The sequence below is a fragment of the Hyperolius riggenbachi genome, chromosome 4, assembly GCF_040937935.1.
Source record: "Hyperolius riggenbachi isolate aHypRig1 chromosome 4, aHypRig1.pri, whole genome shotgun sequence".
Taxonomy (NCBI): domain Eukaryota; kingdom Metazoa; phylum Chordata; class Amphibia; order Anura; family Hyperoliidae; genus Hyperolius; species Hyperolius riggenbachi.
The window spans coordinates 56,461,944-56,479,692 of record NC_090649.1 but is presented as its reverse complement, the minus strand read 5'-3'; the positions used below and the strand labels follow the sequence as shown (position 1 = coordinate 56,479,692).

General features: G+C 45.9%; 1 protein-coding gene across 2 annotated transcripts in view; it reads right to left on the bottom strand.

Moving 5' to 3' along the window:
• Positions 1-17,529, bottom strand: part of NCOA1 (nuclear receptor coactivator 1) — a 712,820-nt gene extending 695,291 nt beyond the window's left edge. The window contains exons 1-2 of one of the 2 annotated variants that reach the window (XM_068280070.1): positions 17,407-17,529; positions 6,060-6,254 (exon numbers count right to left, since the gene is read on the bottom strand). The gene's annotated coding sequence lies outside the window, so the exon portion shown is untranslated. The other variant, XM_068280071.1, reaches the window with a different exon arrangement.
• Positions 17,530-17,749: the final 220 nt, after the last annotated feature.

Below are 17,749 nucleotides of genomic sequence, written 5' to 3'. Positions count from 1 at the left end.
ATGTTAAAAAAAAAAATAACTATAAAAAACCCTCCCGCGGCCGTGCGCCGCAATTAATCGGAACGACAGGGAGGTTAAACCTCTTGAGTGTAGCTGTAGTAGTGTGTTTAGAATCATTGTCTACTTCCCTTCAGTGTCCTATCTCTAGCACACTGAAACAGGTTTTTCTTTAAATCTCCTGTAATTGATGCTAGCCATCTTTCCTTCATTCATGTATAGTTTCTCTGTCTCTGCCACCATGCTTTACTGTTGGAATGGGGTACTTGGCATTTCTAATGATGGCCAAAAAGTTCATTATTGGTCTTATCTGAGCAGTGAACTTGGAGTTTTGGTGGACTAACCTTCTCCCAGCCTGTGAGTTTTGGTGCAGTTCCTTCCCTTATCAGCCTTGCCCTGCCTGAGACTTTTGGTGTGCTTCCTTATCTTAGCCTTGCCCGGCCTGTGAGTTGGTGAGCAGTTGTCGCTTATTAGCCTTGTCTGGCCTGTGAGTTGTGATGGGCTTTCTTATCTTATCAGCCTTGCCTGGCCTGGGAGTTTTGGTGGGCTTTTTTCTCTTATAAAGGTGGCCATACACTGGTCGATTTGCCATCAGATCGACCAGCAGATAGATCCCTCTCTGATGGAATCTGATCAGAGAGGGATCGTATGGCTGCCTTTTTACTGCAAACAGATAGTGAATCGATTTCAGCATGCAATAGATTCGCCATCTGTGAAGCTGCCGCCCCCCCCCTTCCCGCTATACATTACCTGCTCCAGCCGGCACGAGTCCCCCCTGTCTTCTTCTCTGCTCTGGGCTCCTCCAGGTTCACTTTACTTCCTGCCGGGGGAAGTTTACACAGTAGAGGGTGCTCTACTGTTTAAAGAGACTCTGAAGCAAGAATAAATCTCGCTTCAGAGCTTATATTCAGCAGGGGCATGTGTGCCCCTGCTAAAACGCCGCTATCACGCAGCTAAACGGGGGTCCCTTACCTCCCAAATCCCCTGGTGGAGTCCCGGGGATCTCTTCCTGGTGAGGCAGGGCTAATGGCCGCAGCCCTGCCTCCACGCGCGTCTATCAGTGCGTATCTCCGCCTCTCCCCCGCCCCTCTGTCTTCCTTCGCCAAGAGGGGTGGGGGAGAGGCGCGCGATGCGCCGCTGATAGACGGCGCTTAGAGGCAGGGCTGCAGCCGTTAGCCCTGCCTCAAGAGCAGCAAAATCTACGACCAAGTTGGTCGTGGATTTTGCAGGGGTGGGGATTTGGGAGGTAAGGGACCCCCGTTTAGCCGCGTGATAGCGGCGTTTTAGCAGGGGCACACATGCTCCTGCTGAATATAAGCTCTGAAGCGAGATTTATTCTCGCTTCAGTGTCTCTTTAAACTTCCTGCCGGGACAGAAAAAGTGAAGCCTGCCGGACTCGGAGCCCAGCGCGGAGACAGAGCAGCGGAACAGATAATGTATTGCGTCAGTCATTCGAACGCCGCTATCAACGCACTCCTGACCCGCCGGCGATCAAGCGAAATCTTCCGCACAGACAGGGATGATAGATTTCGGACGAAAATCGGTCAGCGTTTGCGCAACGATTTCACAGCCGATTCGATCACAGTGATCAAATCGGCTGTGTATCGGCGGGAAAATCGGTAAGCGTATGGGCCCCTTAAGACTTGCCCTGCCCGGCCTATGAGTTGGTGGGCTTACTTTTCCTATAATCTTCCCCCAGACTGTGAGTTTTAGTGGGTGTCCATATCTTATCAGCCTTGCCTGGCCTGTGAGTTATTGTGGGCATTCGTCGCTTATCAATCTTGCCTGTCCTGTGAGTTTTGGTGGGTGGTCTTTTCTTATCAGACTTGTAGTAGGACCGTATTCTTTTTACTTTGTTATAATGGTTTAATGGTGCCCTGATCAACTGAAGTCAGTTTATTTACTGTATTTCCTATAAGAGCACAGTAAATTAGTCATGTTTACATGTAAAAATGTATTTTTACCTTGGCCCCCGTAAATGTAATTTACAGCTTTGGCTCTGTCCCTTTCCTTGTTTCCTCAGCGGCCGAGGACATCTGATATGTAGTGTTAAAGAGGAACAGTTACCAAGTATTGAACTTCATCCCAATCAGTAGCTGATACTCCCTTTCCCATGAGAAATCTACTCCTTTTCTCAAACGGATCATCAGGGAGCTCTGTATGGCTGATATTGTGGTGAAACCCCTCCCACAGTATGACACACTGTGAGAGCCATGTTGCATTGTGGGAAATAACAGCCTTTTCCACCTGCGAAAAAGCAGCATCTCCTTTTACAGACATCTCCCAGCAGTAAAGATGTCGTCATGCGATACATTTCAGAATGTAAATCAGGGGGAGGAAAGATTTTACAATGAGCAAACACTGACTAAATCATTTATACATAATTATTGTAAACATTAAGCCTTTTTTTCCAATGTTATTTTCACTGCAGTTCCTCTTTAACCACTTGAGGACCGTGGGCTTACACCCGCTAGTGACCAGGCTATTTTTCAGTAATACGGTCACTGCAGCTTTAAGGCCTCGCTGCAGGGCTGTCCAACACAGCACACAAGTGATCCCCCCCCCCCTTTTCCTGCCCACCAACAGAGCTCTCTGTTGGTGGACTCTGATTGCTCTTGGAGTGTTTTTTTCCTTTTACAAATATTTGTTTTATTTTTTAATAAATATGACTTTTTTTTTGTATTTTTGTAATCCTTCCTCCGCCCACCAGCCAATTAATGCGATCGGCTCTCAGACAGCCTATGAGAGCCGATCACTCTCCTGCCTCCCAGGGGGACAGACCTGACAAACAGCGCTGCCGTAGATCGCAGTGTTGTACCATGCAAATAGACGGCTTCTAACAGCCTCCTAGCGGCGACCGCCGCTGTGAGACTAGATGACGGAGTGGAGCTCCGTCATTCAAGCGGAAGATGATCTTTTACAAAACCCGCCCCAGGACTTACCGCCAGTTGGCGTTAGGTGGTCCTGAAGCTGCTGCCGCGTTCACACCAATTGGCGTGGCGTGGTCGTTAGGTAGTTAAAGAACCACTATTGTGAAAAACTAATATTTAAAATGAATGTGTATGGTAGGTATAAAATGTACATCTCTCCCAGAGTATAATGCACTAGAAAATACTTTTATCCTGTGTTGTGGTCGCTTACAGTAGGCAGTAAAAACCTGACAAGTTTTGAACTGGTCTATCGCCTCATGGGCGATTCACAGGGTTCTCTTCATTTTCAAGAGCACTTACATAAAGGCAGTTGCTCGGTTTAACTACCAAAATAGGCGGGAAGCGAGTAGGAGAGTCAGCAACCTTCTACAGATCCTTTCCAGGGGGTGCTTTCGTACAGATTGAAGTAAAATACTATAAATCCCCCACGAGGAGATGGACTACTTCAAAACCTGTCATATTTTTACAGCCTACTGTAAACGACAGCAACATAGGAGAAAAGTAATTTGTGGAGAAATGTACTTTTTATAAATATTTTACCATTTTTCACAATGGTGGTCCTTTAACAGTGACTACAGACCCAACACGAGGAAGATAAACAGTAGAACTTGTAAACAACTAATGCCAACTTGTGGTAAGCTAGAAAATACATATGTTAACACAGCTGTAACTGAAGAATGATTTAATAAAAAAAAAAAGTAAATGTGCGTTCAAAGCCACTTTTAGTGGCCTGGTTAGCTTAGGCCTGGTTCACATAAGCGTTCGCCGTCAGGATTTTCCGGACCGTATATTGTACAAAACGGAACGGACGTTCGGCGATCCAATGTAACTCTATGGATCCGTAAACACTCGTCCGTTCCTCACTGACCGGATCCGGACTCTGCGCCACGGTCCGGATTTTCCAACCTGCGCTATTTTTGCCGTACGTTTCATCCGGCCGCCGCACCCGGACCGGATCCTGACTACACCATCCGCACAGCAGAAACCAATGAGAAACTGAAATGACAACACACTGGCTATAAAATCCGGCCTATCTACCCCACTTCCGTAGCGTTTTCTATGGTGATAGCAGCCATTGTGGATGGTGACACATGGGCCCAGCATTGGAGGATGGGGGAGGTGTGTTTAGAGGGGTCTGGGTGTTTTGTGGAGGGTGGGGGTGGTGTGTTTAGCTAGGTATACAGGGGTGAGGTGTTGTGGGGGTGAGGGTGGGGTGTTTAGGGATAGTGGTAGTGGTGTGTTTAGGTCTGGATACTGACAGTGGTATGGACATCCGGGTATAGCTGTAGAACGTCTCTGGGTGTCGTCTAAGGTCCTGGTAGAGGGTCTGGAACTCTCCCTTCCTTTGCCTTCTCATGAGTAGAGGGTGCACCCACCATCTCCTGCGAGGAGCACGCTTCCTTCCCACATAGTAGTAGGTAAAAATTAAAAAGGAGACAATTCCCAGGTAAAATGAGTAAAAATACACTGGATCCATGGTCTAAACTGCAGTCTCTCTATCCAAGGATGGTCTCCACACGTCAGGCTGTCTCCAACAATGACTCCAGGGCTTCTGCAGACCTCCCAGACCCCAGTAATTTATATAGTCTTAACTCTTTAAAAACAGATCCGGATAGCAACCGGATCCGTAACGGATGAAAATCCGGATGCAAACGAACCGCATCCTGACCGGATCCGGATTGCAACCTGATGCATCCGGACCAGATTCGGACGGAACGGATCCGGACATCTGGTCCGTTTTGGTAAAAAACGCAAATGTGAACCTGGCCTTAGAGAATATTTCCTAGCAGGAAAGGGTGTGAATACATATCCACTCCCACATTTCCTGTTTTATTATACCTATATTATAAATATATTCAGGGGCACATCTGCGTAATATAGCACCTATGGCACACACTGAATTTACAACCCCCCCCCCCCCCCCCCGATAATAAGAGCTTCTTTTCTGGCATATATTCATTGTAGTCTGCGTCTTTTGTCCTTTTTTGGCGCAGGACATTGCAGAAGTGTTGTCCTCAGATACCAGATTTAAGCAGCAGGGTTATCCAATAACAGAATTTATTGTGCCCCCAGATGCATAAATGGAGTAGCCATCGTCCCCTAATTATTAGAATTAAGTAATTCAAAATTAAAGTACTAGTAGCTCAAAATAAAAGAAATAAACAGTCACACGCTCCCAGATAAAATAAACAGTTCACAGCCTCCAGATAAAATTATTAAGTAGCCACTTGCCCCACGATAAACAAGTAGCTGACCCCCCACCCCCAGGTGTCACCTCAGTATAGGTAGTGAGAGGTATACCCCAAAAGTAGGCCTCCCAGTATAATTAGCCCCCCAGTATAGGTATTGTGAGATGCCCCCCAATATAATTACCCCCCCCCCCCCAGTATACATGGTGAGTGGTGTTTCCTAGTATAAATGCCTTCCCCCCAGTATAGGCAGTGAGGAATCCCTCTAGTATGGCGGTGCAGCATGAGGGGGCAGGCATGCCACGAGCCATGCCTGTACCCCTCTAGATACGCCACTATATATATTGTTACTCCAATACACAAAATCCATTTTAAATCCAGGATGTAGTGAGACAAAAAGGTTGACCCACCTGTATGTTTTTGGTAAGCAAGCAGAGTACCCAGTGGGAATCCACCCAAGCACAGGGAGAACGTACACATTCCATTGAGCTAGTGCACTGGCCAGGATTTGAACCTGAGACTCAAGCACCACGAGGATAAAGTTCTAGAAACATATCCACAGTTATAGACAGGAGAAGTTTAGGACTAGTTCCTAATGAAGGAAGGTTAGTGCAGGTGCACCGCAAAGAAATGGACACACTACATCATATTCCCACGCACCGAGGTGCTCGGCCCGGCTTTGGAAACACACTGGCGGTAATTGAGTTTGGCCTTGGCAGGCTGACATGCGTGAGACAAAGACGTGCAGTTACAAAGATCTGCCACAGGGGTCAGCGCCGAGGTCTGCGCTATTATACACATGAATAATATTACTTAATGGTGCATAACTGTTCTTTACATTATAACAGCGGTGTTGCTGTATAGAGAATGACAGGACGACCACAGAGAGAAGGCAGGATGCAGGATTACATAATGGCTGCAGAGTTACGGAACTGACACTCACCAGGGACAAAATTGGACCATTTTTAAAGTATGGAGCAGCGCAGAGGATCATTCAAACGTAACGATGCGGCCAGACACCGGATCACACGATAGGGCCAGACACCGGATCACACGATAGGGCCAGACACCGGATCACACGATAGGGCCAGACACCAGATCACATGGGCATCTTGCGTTACTTCAGAAAACATTGGCCCTGGAAATGTAAAGCAGTAATAACAATGGCGGCTAATAGATAACATAGTCAAACAGAAACATTGTTATTACGTAATGCAATAAAATCAGTACACATAGCTGACTAATAGCTAAGCTTTTACGCGTCTACAGCAGTGGCGCTCCAAGCCAACAGATATCAGTGGCCCCTACAGGGCTAACACTCGCTGGACCACACACAGCTGATGGCCACAGTGCGTTTGTTGCAAATCCCCCTTGTAGTATTCAGCCGTTAGGAGTTCTGACAGAAGAGATAGACACCAATATAGTGTATTACCCTTATAGACCGTGTAGAAACTGAGGTGGGTTTGACAAATCCTATTAGGACACAGAGGCACTTTCTGTATACAATGCCCAGCCTCTATGTCCTTCCAGCGTTCCTCCAGTCCCCTCCACCCCCCCCCCTGCCCCCCCCCCCCCCCCGGCTCTCCTGTCCCCCATTTAAAAACCGTCAAGCTAGCGATAAGCAGATTGTCGCTAGCCTGTTATTTACCTCTGCCCTGTCATTCAGCGCTGCTCCCCCGCCTCCTGTATAGCGCGGCTCCCCGCCTGTGTCCCTTCCCCCTCTGCCTCTGTAAGCTTCCTCCAATCCAGGTAAAGTTCCAGCCCAGGGTTGTCAACACTGGGTGGGGATACACAGTCCTCCTCCACTGCATGTCCCCACTCACCTGACCAGGCTGTGTAATAGGAATGTGTTGGAGAGGAATTGCAATAACTACTCTCCCAGTTCCACCACTGGGTCTCCTCACTTCATCTTCATACCCTCCCATCTCTTCTGGGTTCCACCACTGTATCGTTGGGTTACTCTGCTGTTGCTGCATCATTATGAGCCTGTTTCCACTACACGCAGATTGGATGCAGAAAAGCTGACTACAATGAATGCCTATGGGAAAATCTGCATCAGAAAAATCGCGTTTAGTGGAAACAGGCCCATAGGCATTCATTGGCATCAGTTTTTCTGCATCCATTCTGCATGTTGTAGAAACAGGCCCTTAGCCTTGCTTTGAGATCCACTTCAACTACCAAGAGATCACACACAGTGTTCTCCCCAGGCTCTTTTTGTCATCTCATCCTCCTCCTTTGCTGTAAGCACAGTTACGCCATCCCTGCATTCTTCTGTCGTGCCCCACCTAGTTTTGTTTTTTGTTTTTTTTTTAATTACAAGTGTTTATTTTGGTAACTATGGTAAGGGGTTAATTAATGGGGATTTTATTTATCTGTATTTAATTTTATGTATGTAGGTGTAATTTTACTATTTGTCCACTAGATGTCCCCCACTTAATATTCCTATGTACTGTGAACAGTGCACTGGAAATGTTGTGTGTATCTTTTTATTTTCACTTTGTCAATGACCGCTGGCATCTCACTGATGCTGGTAATCATTGATCATGGGAACATGTGTTCCCATTCACGGATCAGTCTACTAACAGAAGCGACGAGAACACATGCGGGAGCGTGCAGCGCAGCGATCAGGGTGAGGTACGTATACATCTACGCCCCTGAAGCTAAGATGAAGTCTCAAGGGGCGTAGATATACTGTGTTTGTTCCGAGAACAGGTTAAACACACTTGGAGTTGATAAATCAGCAGAGCTCCAATGGTGAATTGTGGGGTTGCCCTCCCTCTCCCTGGTGTACCCAGAGATGGATTAAGATGTAAATGTAATGGAACCCTAGGCAAGGTAGGGGATTTGGCACACCCTTGTGGTCTTTTTGGTAAGCTGAAATGGAGAGAGGTCAGAAAAAGGGCCCCTTGACACCTGCCCAAGTTGCCTGGTGGATGATCCTGCTCTGTACCAGGTAATTGCATGAATCACAAGAACCCTAAACAAGAATGTAAGTATCTGACGGTAGTCAGGGCCACAGACCAGAGGAGCTGTATTATCTGTGAGCAGCCGTCATCACTTGCCTATCCGGCACACACGAGAGAAGCCCGGCATGCTGATGAAACAGCACAGAACAGCTGCAGAGCATCTTCCTGAGCAAGGCTGCCAAGCCAATTCCCTTATCTGTAGAGGAAGACTTCACATCCTCAGACTCCATATATGTTTCATTATGTGAAATGCCACAAGGGATGTGCAGATGAACACCTCCCTCCAAGCATCAATCTAACACTCCCTCTATCAGAGAGACGTCTCGCCCCGGCTTCCTGGGGTGACCGGGGATGATCTCATGGGCCGATGTCCGCGTATAACAACGCCAGAGACGTGGGAAGGAGAAGCAACCGCTAATGAAGAGCATTCATCGAAACAACCGCGATGCTGGGATTAACTATTCAATATGAACTGAATTATGGCCTGTACTGTTCATCATAAATAAAGAAATGCGTTAGTGTTTTCTAAAAATACTATTATAGAACCACTCCAGCGAAAAAAAAAAGTAAGCAGTTCAAATTTGACAGAACCGACAGGTTTTGGACTGATCCATCTCCTCATGGGGGATTCTCAGGGTTTTCTTTTGTATTCAAAAGCATTTCCTGAACAGCAGTTGCTAAGTCTAATGGACAAAATAGTCTGCAAGTGTGTAGGAAACTTGGCTGGCATGTTACTATTTTGGGAGTTAAACTGCCGTTCAGGAAATGCTTTAAAAATAAATAAATAAATAAATAAATCCCTGAGAATCGGTTCTGTCAGATTTGAACTACTTAAGCTGGCCACTGACGGTCCAATTTCTAGCGAAAAATCGTTCGAGCGATCAGAAATTCTGATCGGACGAAAAATCGTTCACTACACCATCAACTAACCAATCATTGCTTCCGATCTATCACGACCACCAAGAAAATCCAAATTTTCGTTGACGAAAATTCATTCGGGCGACATTTTTTTTCACTCGTTCATAATCGATTGTGTCCACCAATGGAGATTATTTACAACCAATCCGATCAGAATTTCTGATCGCTCGAACGATTTTTCGCTAGAAATTGGACCGTCAGTGGCCAGCTTTACTGTTTTCGCTGGAATGGTCCTTTAAGGGCCGGTTTCCACTACTAAAGTGATGCAAATGCGGCTACCTTGCATCACTTCCGCCGCATCACTTCTGCATCTCCCGATGCGGAAGTGTATTGGAGGAGATGGGACGCGGATGCGGCCGTGCGAGAATCTGCAGCATGCTGCAGATTCTCGGATCGCTCTGCACCGCTCCGCACAACATGTACGCAGTTGAAACTTTTCCATTGCCGTGCATGTGTTTCAGGACACCCGCGGTGCGATGTGGCTATGCAGCCGCATCACACCGCTCCTAGTGGAAACGGGCCCTAAGGGCCCGTTCACACTGCACGCGTTTCCAGCCGCGTTTTGGAAACGCGTGCAGGTGGCCTATACGCACGACATCAGACATTGCATAGAGTGCAATGTCTGATGTTCACACTGCATGCGTTCCGGACCTGTGCGGTCCGGGAACGCATGCTGCACGCAGATTTTGCTAAAACGCATGGCTGTCCCATTCACTTTTCAGTGATGGGATCAGCCACGCAACGCACACAAACGCGGATGGCCATGCGTTCGTACGCGTTGCGGTCCGCACGCGTTCCACACGCATGGCCATCCGCATTTGTGATCTGAACGGGCCCTTGGATTTTGGGATCATGGGATCTTTAATTTACCTAAATCAGCCTAACCCGAGAGTGGTCCCGTCAATCTGGGTGTTTATTATAAAAACTATAAAGCAGGGGTATAATTGGATACACTGTGCAGAGATCAGCATGCACCATGCTGGGGTAACTATCAATAGTCACCTATACGTTCTCATGTCTCCCCTGGTGGGTTGGCTGAAAAGGAAATATACAGCCAGACACCCAGTTAATGCCCCGCCCCAGATCTTGGGGAAATAAAATTCAGAGGAAATGGCACAATTGGCTACTACATAGGAAACAGCCCGATCAACGATGCAGTCAACTTTGGGCCGAAATTGGCTGTTTGTATTGATGGGACATGCTCTTGGGTTGACGTGCTATATCGGGACTGTCTCCCTCCTCTTCCTCACACACGTGCGCCCCATGTGGTTGCCGGCATAACGTGGGCGCATGTGTGATGTCAATTCATCAACAACCACATGGGGGCGTGTGTGTGCGGAGCAAGGTGGAGACAGCGAGGGACACTAAGTATTTATGCACGGACCGAATCCCAAAAACTTTTGTGCTGAAATCAACCCAGCAGGAAAGCTCATAGGGAAAATCCACGAACGTGATTGGGCGGAAGGCACCCTCTCTAACTTTTGTGTTTCAAATAGGTTGCTGTAAACTATGGTCACACTATTCAGCGAATCACGACGCTTCGTGCTGTATAGGGTGCTGTGATTGGATAACTGCACCCTATGAGATTTCCTGCTGGATTCCCTAAAATAGATTAGTGCCAACATGTGTTTTGCAAATTAAAGTGTGAACCAGCCCAGTTACCCAGCAAAAGCACCTTTAAAGAGCTTTTCTGATCGCAAATGGGCTTTTTCACACCTGCGTGAAGTATTTTTGGCGCAGTTCTAGAAGTATAAACAAGCAAAAGGGCTGTGAAAAGTCACTTCAAATCACATGCGAAACATTGCGCCAAAATCAATAATTTCTAGCGCTTCTTGGTGTGAAACAGCCCTGAGACCCTTTGCATTTAGCAACAAGAAAGCAAATACCAGTAAGCTGAGAGGGGACAAGTTAAATAAAGAGCGCCTGAAGCGAAGGGCATATGGAGCGAACACAAGGAGTATACAGCAGGAGATTTGGACACAGCCGGCGTCACCATAGACCGTAATAGGAATTACAGCTATAGCGGCGCTCAGTGAGTAACTTCGGCGCCGTCAGGAGACGGAGCTGCAGTTACTTTTAAAAAACACTAATTCGGCCGCCAGCAAAAGCTGGCAACCGAATTACATCACTCCCCACCATCCACGTGGACATGGAGGGGGGATAGTAATTACCGCCACCGGGACTTGAGCAGCAGCAGGATAAGCCGTATATCGGCTGCATCCTGCGCCCAAGTCTCCCGGCTGCGATTTCCTTCATACGCACATATAGGCTGCCATATTTATCTCATTTTAAGCAATACCAGTTGCCTGGCTGCGCTGCTGATCCTCTGCCTCTAGAACGTTTAGCCACAGCCCCTAGACAAGCATGCAGCAGATCAGGTGTTACTGACATTATTGTCACATCAGACTAGATTAGGTGTATGCTTGTTTCTGGTGTGATTCAGACACTACTGTAGCCAAATAGATCAGCAGGGCTGCCAGGCAACTGGTATTGTTGAAAAGGAAATAAATATAGCAGCCTCCATATACTTCTCACTTCAAGTTCCGTTTAACCTTCCCGGCGGTAACCCCGAACGTAGTTCAGGGTAAGCCGCGCAGGAGGATTTCTCAGGCCCTGCTGGGCCGATTTACATAATTATTTTTTTTTTTTTTTGCTACACGCAGCTAGCACTTTGCTAGCTGCGTGTGCACTCCGATCGCCGCCGCTCCGCGCTGATTTGCCGCTAGGCTCGCTACATGATTTAAAAAAAAAAAAATTAAAAAACTGCTGCGCTGCCCCCTGGCGGTTTTTAATAGACCGCCAGAAGGGGTAAAAAGGTAAAAGTGTGGACTGTCAGGCTATAGCTAACTAGTCCTGTCACACAGTGTCCCAAAGTTAACTGCCTGGGGGATGGTAGGTCTTCCAAAGCCCTCTGCCAGGTTACCGTCCCTCTAGGTTTCCTTTAGAAGCATGCCATTCACAATTGAATTTCCGGATGCAAAACTTGCTTGCAATTCGCATACACATGTGTGATTTTTAAATGCAAATTTGCATGCACTTTCACAAAAAAAAATGTCTTTGTCCATTTATTACAAGAAGGAAGCTCTGTTGTCATTATTGATAGCGTGTGCAAAAACATCTGCAGGCGGTACAGCATGCAACATTGGAAATATATATATATTTCCCTGCATGCAATTTCTGCATCTAATGGAAACAGGCCCATAGCAAATCAATGCTGTGCGAAGGAGTGCTGAAAAAAAATGCTCAAATTTGTACCTAGAGCAGGGGAGTCAAACTCAAAAACAAAGTGGGCGGAAATTGTACACCGGGACCAAGTCGCAGGCCAACCTCAATGTCTACTGGTCACCTTTCTTCCTTAGGCCTTGTTCACATCATAAATGACCAGAGCTATCGCGAGCGCTGAGCGATTTATTGAGAGTTTTCTGTGACCGGCTTCGGCTTTTCGTTGACCGACTTCCTACTTCCTGTTAAAACAGGAAGTAGGAAGCCGGCCGCTGGAACGGTATGTAATATAAACACCCGCTGGCCGCTGCGCACGATCTCTCCATTTCATGATGGGGACTCACGAGGGGGGCCATGATGGAGAGGGAGGAAGGAGTGATGTCCGCTCTGCTCCCCGCCGCATTAGTACACTGTTTTGCGGCTGGTGCCTTGATCTTTTCTTTCCTCTTCTGCCCAATGCCCCTGGCTACATATACTGGGGACATTCATATACCCCTGGCTACATATACTGGGGACATATACCCCTGGCTACATATACTGGGGACATATACACCTGCCTACATTTACTTGAGACATTCATATACCCCTGGCTACATATACTGGGGACATATACCCCTGGCTACATATACTGGGGACATATACCCCTGGCTACATATACTGGGGACATATACCCCTGGCTACATATACTGGGGACATATACACCTGCCTACATTTACTTGAGACATTCATATACCCCTGGCTACATATACTGGGGACATATACCCCTGGCTACATATACTGGGGACATATACCCCTGGCTACATATACTGGGGACATATACCCCTGGCTACATATACACCTGCCTACATATACTGGGGACATATACACCTGCCTACATATACTGGGGACATATACACCTGGCTACATATACTGGGGACATATACACCTGCCTACATATACTGGGGACATATACCCCTGGCTACATATACTGGGGACATATACCCCTGGCTACATATACACCTGCCTACATACACTGGGGACATATACACCTGCCTACATATACTTGGGACATATACACCTGGCTACATATACACCTGGCTACATATACTGGGGACATCTTTACCTGCCTACATATACTGGGGACATATACCCCGGCTACATATACTGGGGACATATACACCTGGCTATATATACTGGGGACATATACCCATGGCTGCATATACTGGGACATATACACCTGGCTACATATACACCTGCCTACATATACTGGGGACATATACACCTGCCTACATATACACCTGCCTACATATACACCTGCCTACATATACTGGGGACATATACACCTGCCTACATATACCCCTGCCTACATATTCTGGGGACATCTTTACCTGCCTACATATACTGGGGACATATACCTCGGCTACATATACTGGGGACATATACCCCTGCCTACATATACTGGGGACATATACACCTGGCTACATATACTGGGGACATATACCCCTGCCTACATATACTGGGGACATATACCCCTGCCTACATATTCTGGGGACATATACCCCTGCCTACATATTCTGGGGACATCTATACCTGCCTACATATACTGGGGCATATACCCCTGCCTACATATACCCCTACCTACATATACTGGGGACAAATACCTCTGGCTACATATACTGGGGCATATACCCCTGCCTACATATACTGGGGACAAATACCTCTGGATACATATACCATAGCTCCCAACTGTCCCTTTTTTGGAGGGACAGACCCTCTTTCACCCTCATTTGTCCCTATTTCTATGTAAATATATATAGTTCTATACTAAAAATGTGTTTGATTGACTCTAAACTTTATTCCCATCCTTTAAATTGATATAATACTAATTTTGAAATGTTACTATGAAGTAAAATGAACCAGGATAGAAAGGACCAGTGTGGTTTGAATTATAAAACAACATATTTTTCTTATGAAATCTTTATGGTATGCATGACTAGAGGTGTGGTGAGGGCGTGGCCAAGGGTGTGACAGGGGCGTGGCTTAAGTGTCCCTTTTTCTCATCTCAAAAAGTTGGGAGGTATGTCATAGGGAATCATTGCACAAGCGCTTTTAGGGGTATTTTGAAAATCGTCGGTGCTTAACTATTTGACATTCCTGGACGTGAAACTCACGTCCAGGAAGCCATGTGCGCTCCTGCGCGTCCACGCGGCCGCACGCGCGCTCCCGGCCGGCGGTTTGTTAGCCAGTGAATCAGTGAATCGGGCAACGGTGCCCGATCACTGATTCCTCTCCCCCGCAGAAAAAGCGACAGCTTCTCTCGGAAGCTACGCTTTTTCTGCTTCCTATGTCGCTCTAAGCGTACGTGGTACGCTTAGAGTGACGTCACTGTAAACAACTCATGGCTGCCATCTTGTGGCCAAAAAGTAAACTACATCTAAATGTTAAATAAAAATAAAAATACACATATATTTACAAAAAAAAATACAATTTCAATCCCACCCTCCCAAAAATACCCACATAAAATGTTTAATTAAAAAAAACAAAAAAACATTACAATAAAAAAAAAAACCACAAATATTTACCTAAGGGTCTAAACTTTTTAAATATCTATGTAAAGATGAAATATTTCTTTTTTTTTTTTATTATAAGCTTGTAAATAGTGATGAATGCAAAACGGAAAAAATGCACTTTTATTTCCAAATAAAATATTGTCGCCATACATTGTGATAGGGACATAATTTAAATGGTGTAATAACCGGGACAAATGGGCATATACAATACGTGGGTTTTAATTATGGAGGCATGTATTATTTTAAAACTATAATTGCCGAAAAGTGAGAAATAATGATTTGTTTCAGTTTTTTTCTTATTCTTCCTTTTAAAATGCATTTACAGTAAAGTGGCTCTTAGTAAAATGTACCCCCCAAAGAACGCCTAATTGGTGGCGGAAAAAACAAGATATAGATCAGTTCATTGTGATAAGTAGTAATAAAGTTATAGGCTAATGAATGGGAGGTGAACATTGTTCGGATGCATGAAGCGAAAAAAGACTGAATGCGAACTGGTTAAAGAAAACCTGAACTGAAAATTAAAAGTCAAAATAAGCATACACAAGTCATACTTACCTTCCATGTAGTCTACTCCTCAGTGTCTTTCTCCTGTCCCACGTCCTGTTTGTTCACTGTGATCAATGTAATTTTCCGTCCTCCATTTTGAAAATGGCCATTACCCATAACAGCTTTCTGGTCAGCACACAGTTAAACTGTAACATTGCCCACTTGAGCCATAGGGAAACATGGACATTACCTGGTACATCAGTTTTCCTCTCAGCTCTAACTGACAGCAACTGATATTTTACTGACAGCAACTGATATATTTCAGATCTGACAAAATGTTGTCAGAACTGGAAGGGATTATTGTCAGAAGAAAATGGTGAGCTTCTGAGAGGAACTGATGGCAAGGTAACTATGTAATGTTCATTTGAAGTTACCACATGTGTTTATTTTAAATATTTTTACTCAGTACAGGTTCTCTTTAAACAAACCCAAAAGTGCCCCTAGTGTGGACAAACCCTTATAAAGTTCCCATTTGTCTAATAGTCCCCCTCAAAGCCCCATAGTGCTTTCCCCCTCCCTCCCCCATAAACCTTCCCTGGTGTTCTAGGGCTGCCTTCACCTCTAATATTTTTTCCCTGGTTGTATAAAGTGGGCCAAACAGAATGCAGAGTGAAGTGGGGAAACCACTTCGAGGCCAAACATAATGGCTCTGAGGTCCAAATTTGGCCCATGGGTCGTAGTTTGACATGTATGACGTAGAGGAAATGGGCTCAAAGGCTTACCTTGCATGAGGTGTAGGGGGACAGCCCCCGTTGCCAGTCACATGTCAGGTGCAGAAACCACAGGCCATTGGTTCTGAGGTAAGGAGAATAAAGATCACCGCAGAAACAGTCCTGTAGAGAAGTCCATATTGCAGCTGGCAGGATCCAGACATCTGCCCTCCACAGAAACCCACAACACCCATCCAGGAGCTCATAATCAGAACAGGCAAGATGAGGCCTAGGCCTACTATCAGTTCTCTCAGCATGTGGCTCCATCCTCAGAGACTCCTCCCAGTCTACTTCAGCCTCGTTAAGCTCCGCCTCACTTCCAGAACTGTCTGCAGTCTTAAAGGGACCTGAAGTGATGGAGGCTGGCATATCTTTCTCCTTTTTATACATGCCATGACAGTGGGGAACATTTCTGGTGTTATATTTATAATCAGTGCAGTGTGAAGATGTAAGAAATCCCAGATTTATCATTATGCCCTCGGCCTCAGCTCTTTTTACCTAAAATGTCCCTGCTGCTCCAGTGCAAGGAGGAGGAATATGGCTGCCTGACCACAGACAGCTACTTGTGGAAAATGTATTTAGGCAGGGAGCACACTTGACTGTTTTCGTACGCTTTTTTTTTGCACAGAAAAACATAGAACTCATGTTAATCAATGGGCTAGTTCACTCAATGTTTTTTGCGCGCAGAAAAAAACTGACATTCTGCATGATGGGCGGCTCTATACATTTTGTCAGTTTTCTCTCTCAATTACATCAGCTGCTGTGAATAAACGCGCACGGTTTTCCTGCATAGAAGCACACTTGGTGTGCAGAAAAACGGGTGCAGAAAAAAGGAAAGTGTGTTCTGTGCCTTACAGAAAATAGGTGTTGGAGTAAAGCCCCGTACACATGCCTGAGTTAAAGAGAACCTGAGACAATGAGGCAGGGAACACACTTGTCTTTCAGTTTTCTGCGTGCGTTTTTCTGCACATTGAGGCCCCATTCACACTATAAATCGCTAAACACTTAGGAAAACGCTGAGCTTTTTTCTGGCGTTTTCCTCCATAGGTGTTTCAGCGTTTTTTCACTGTATGAGATAGCGTTTTTCAGCATTTTGCAGCGATTTGCGTTTAGCTCTCCCATACAGGAAATGGTTGCTAGATAGGAAACAGAGTTGTTTTATGGGTAATCTGCTCTGTCTTGTGGGTAATCTGCAGTATCGACTGAGTAAAAGTGCTGGAAAAACGCTGAGGATTGTGAACAGGCCAGCACTTTTGGGGTGATTTTGAAGCGCTCTTATCTTTAACATTGAAGCACTAATCGCTAAAAATCGCTCAGAAATGGTGCAGGCTAAGAGTTTGCGTTTTAGCTACCGACTGGAGAACTTTTGGGCCACTTACAGAAGAGCCAGGAGTGGAAGGATGACAACTAGGCCACAGCACCCCCACCCCACACAGGCACGTCCCGATTGCCCATCCACCATCGCTGTCCAAAGTATATGCACAGAGGGAGATGTTGCTTGCTTGGCAGTTGGAAAAAGCTGTTATTTCCCACAATGCAATGAGGTTCACAGACACACACACAGGGACAAGGGACACAGAGACACTTGCCAATTATTATATAGGATGTATATATATATATATATATATATATATATATATATATTATACATTTTATTTTGGGGGGGGGAAGGAGGGGTCCCTGGATCGCTACCAATGTTTTATTCTCAGATGCATATGCTCT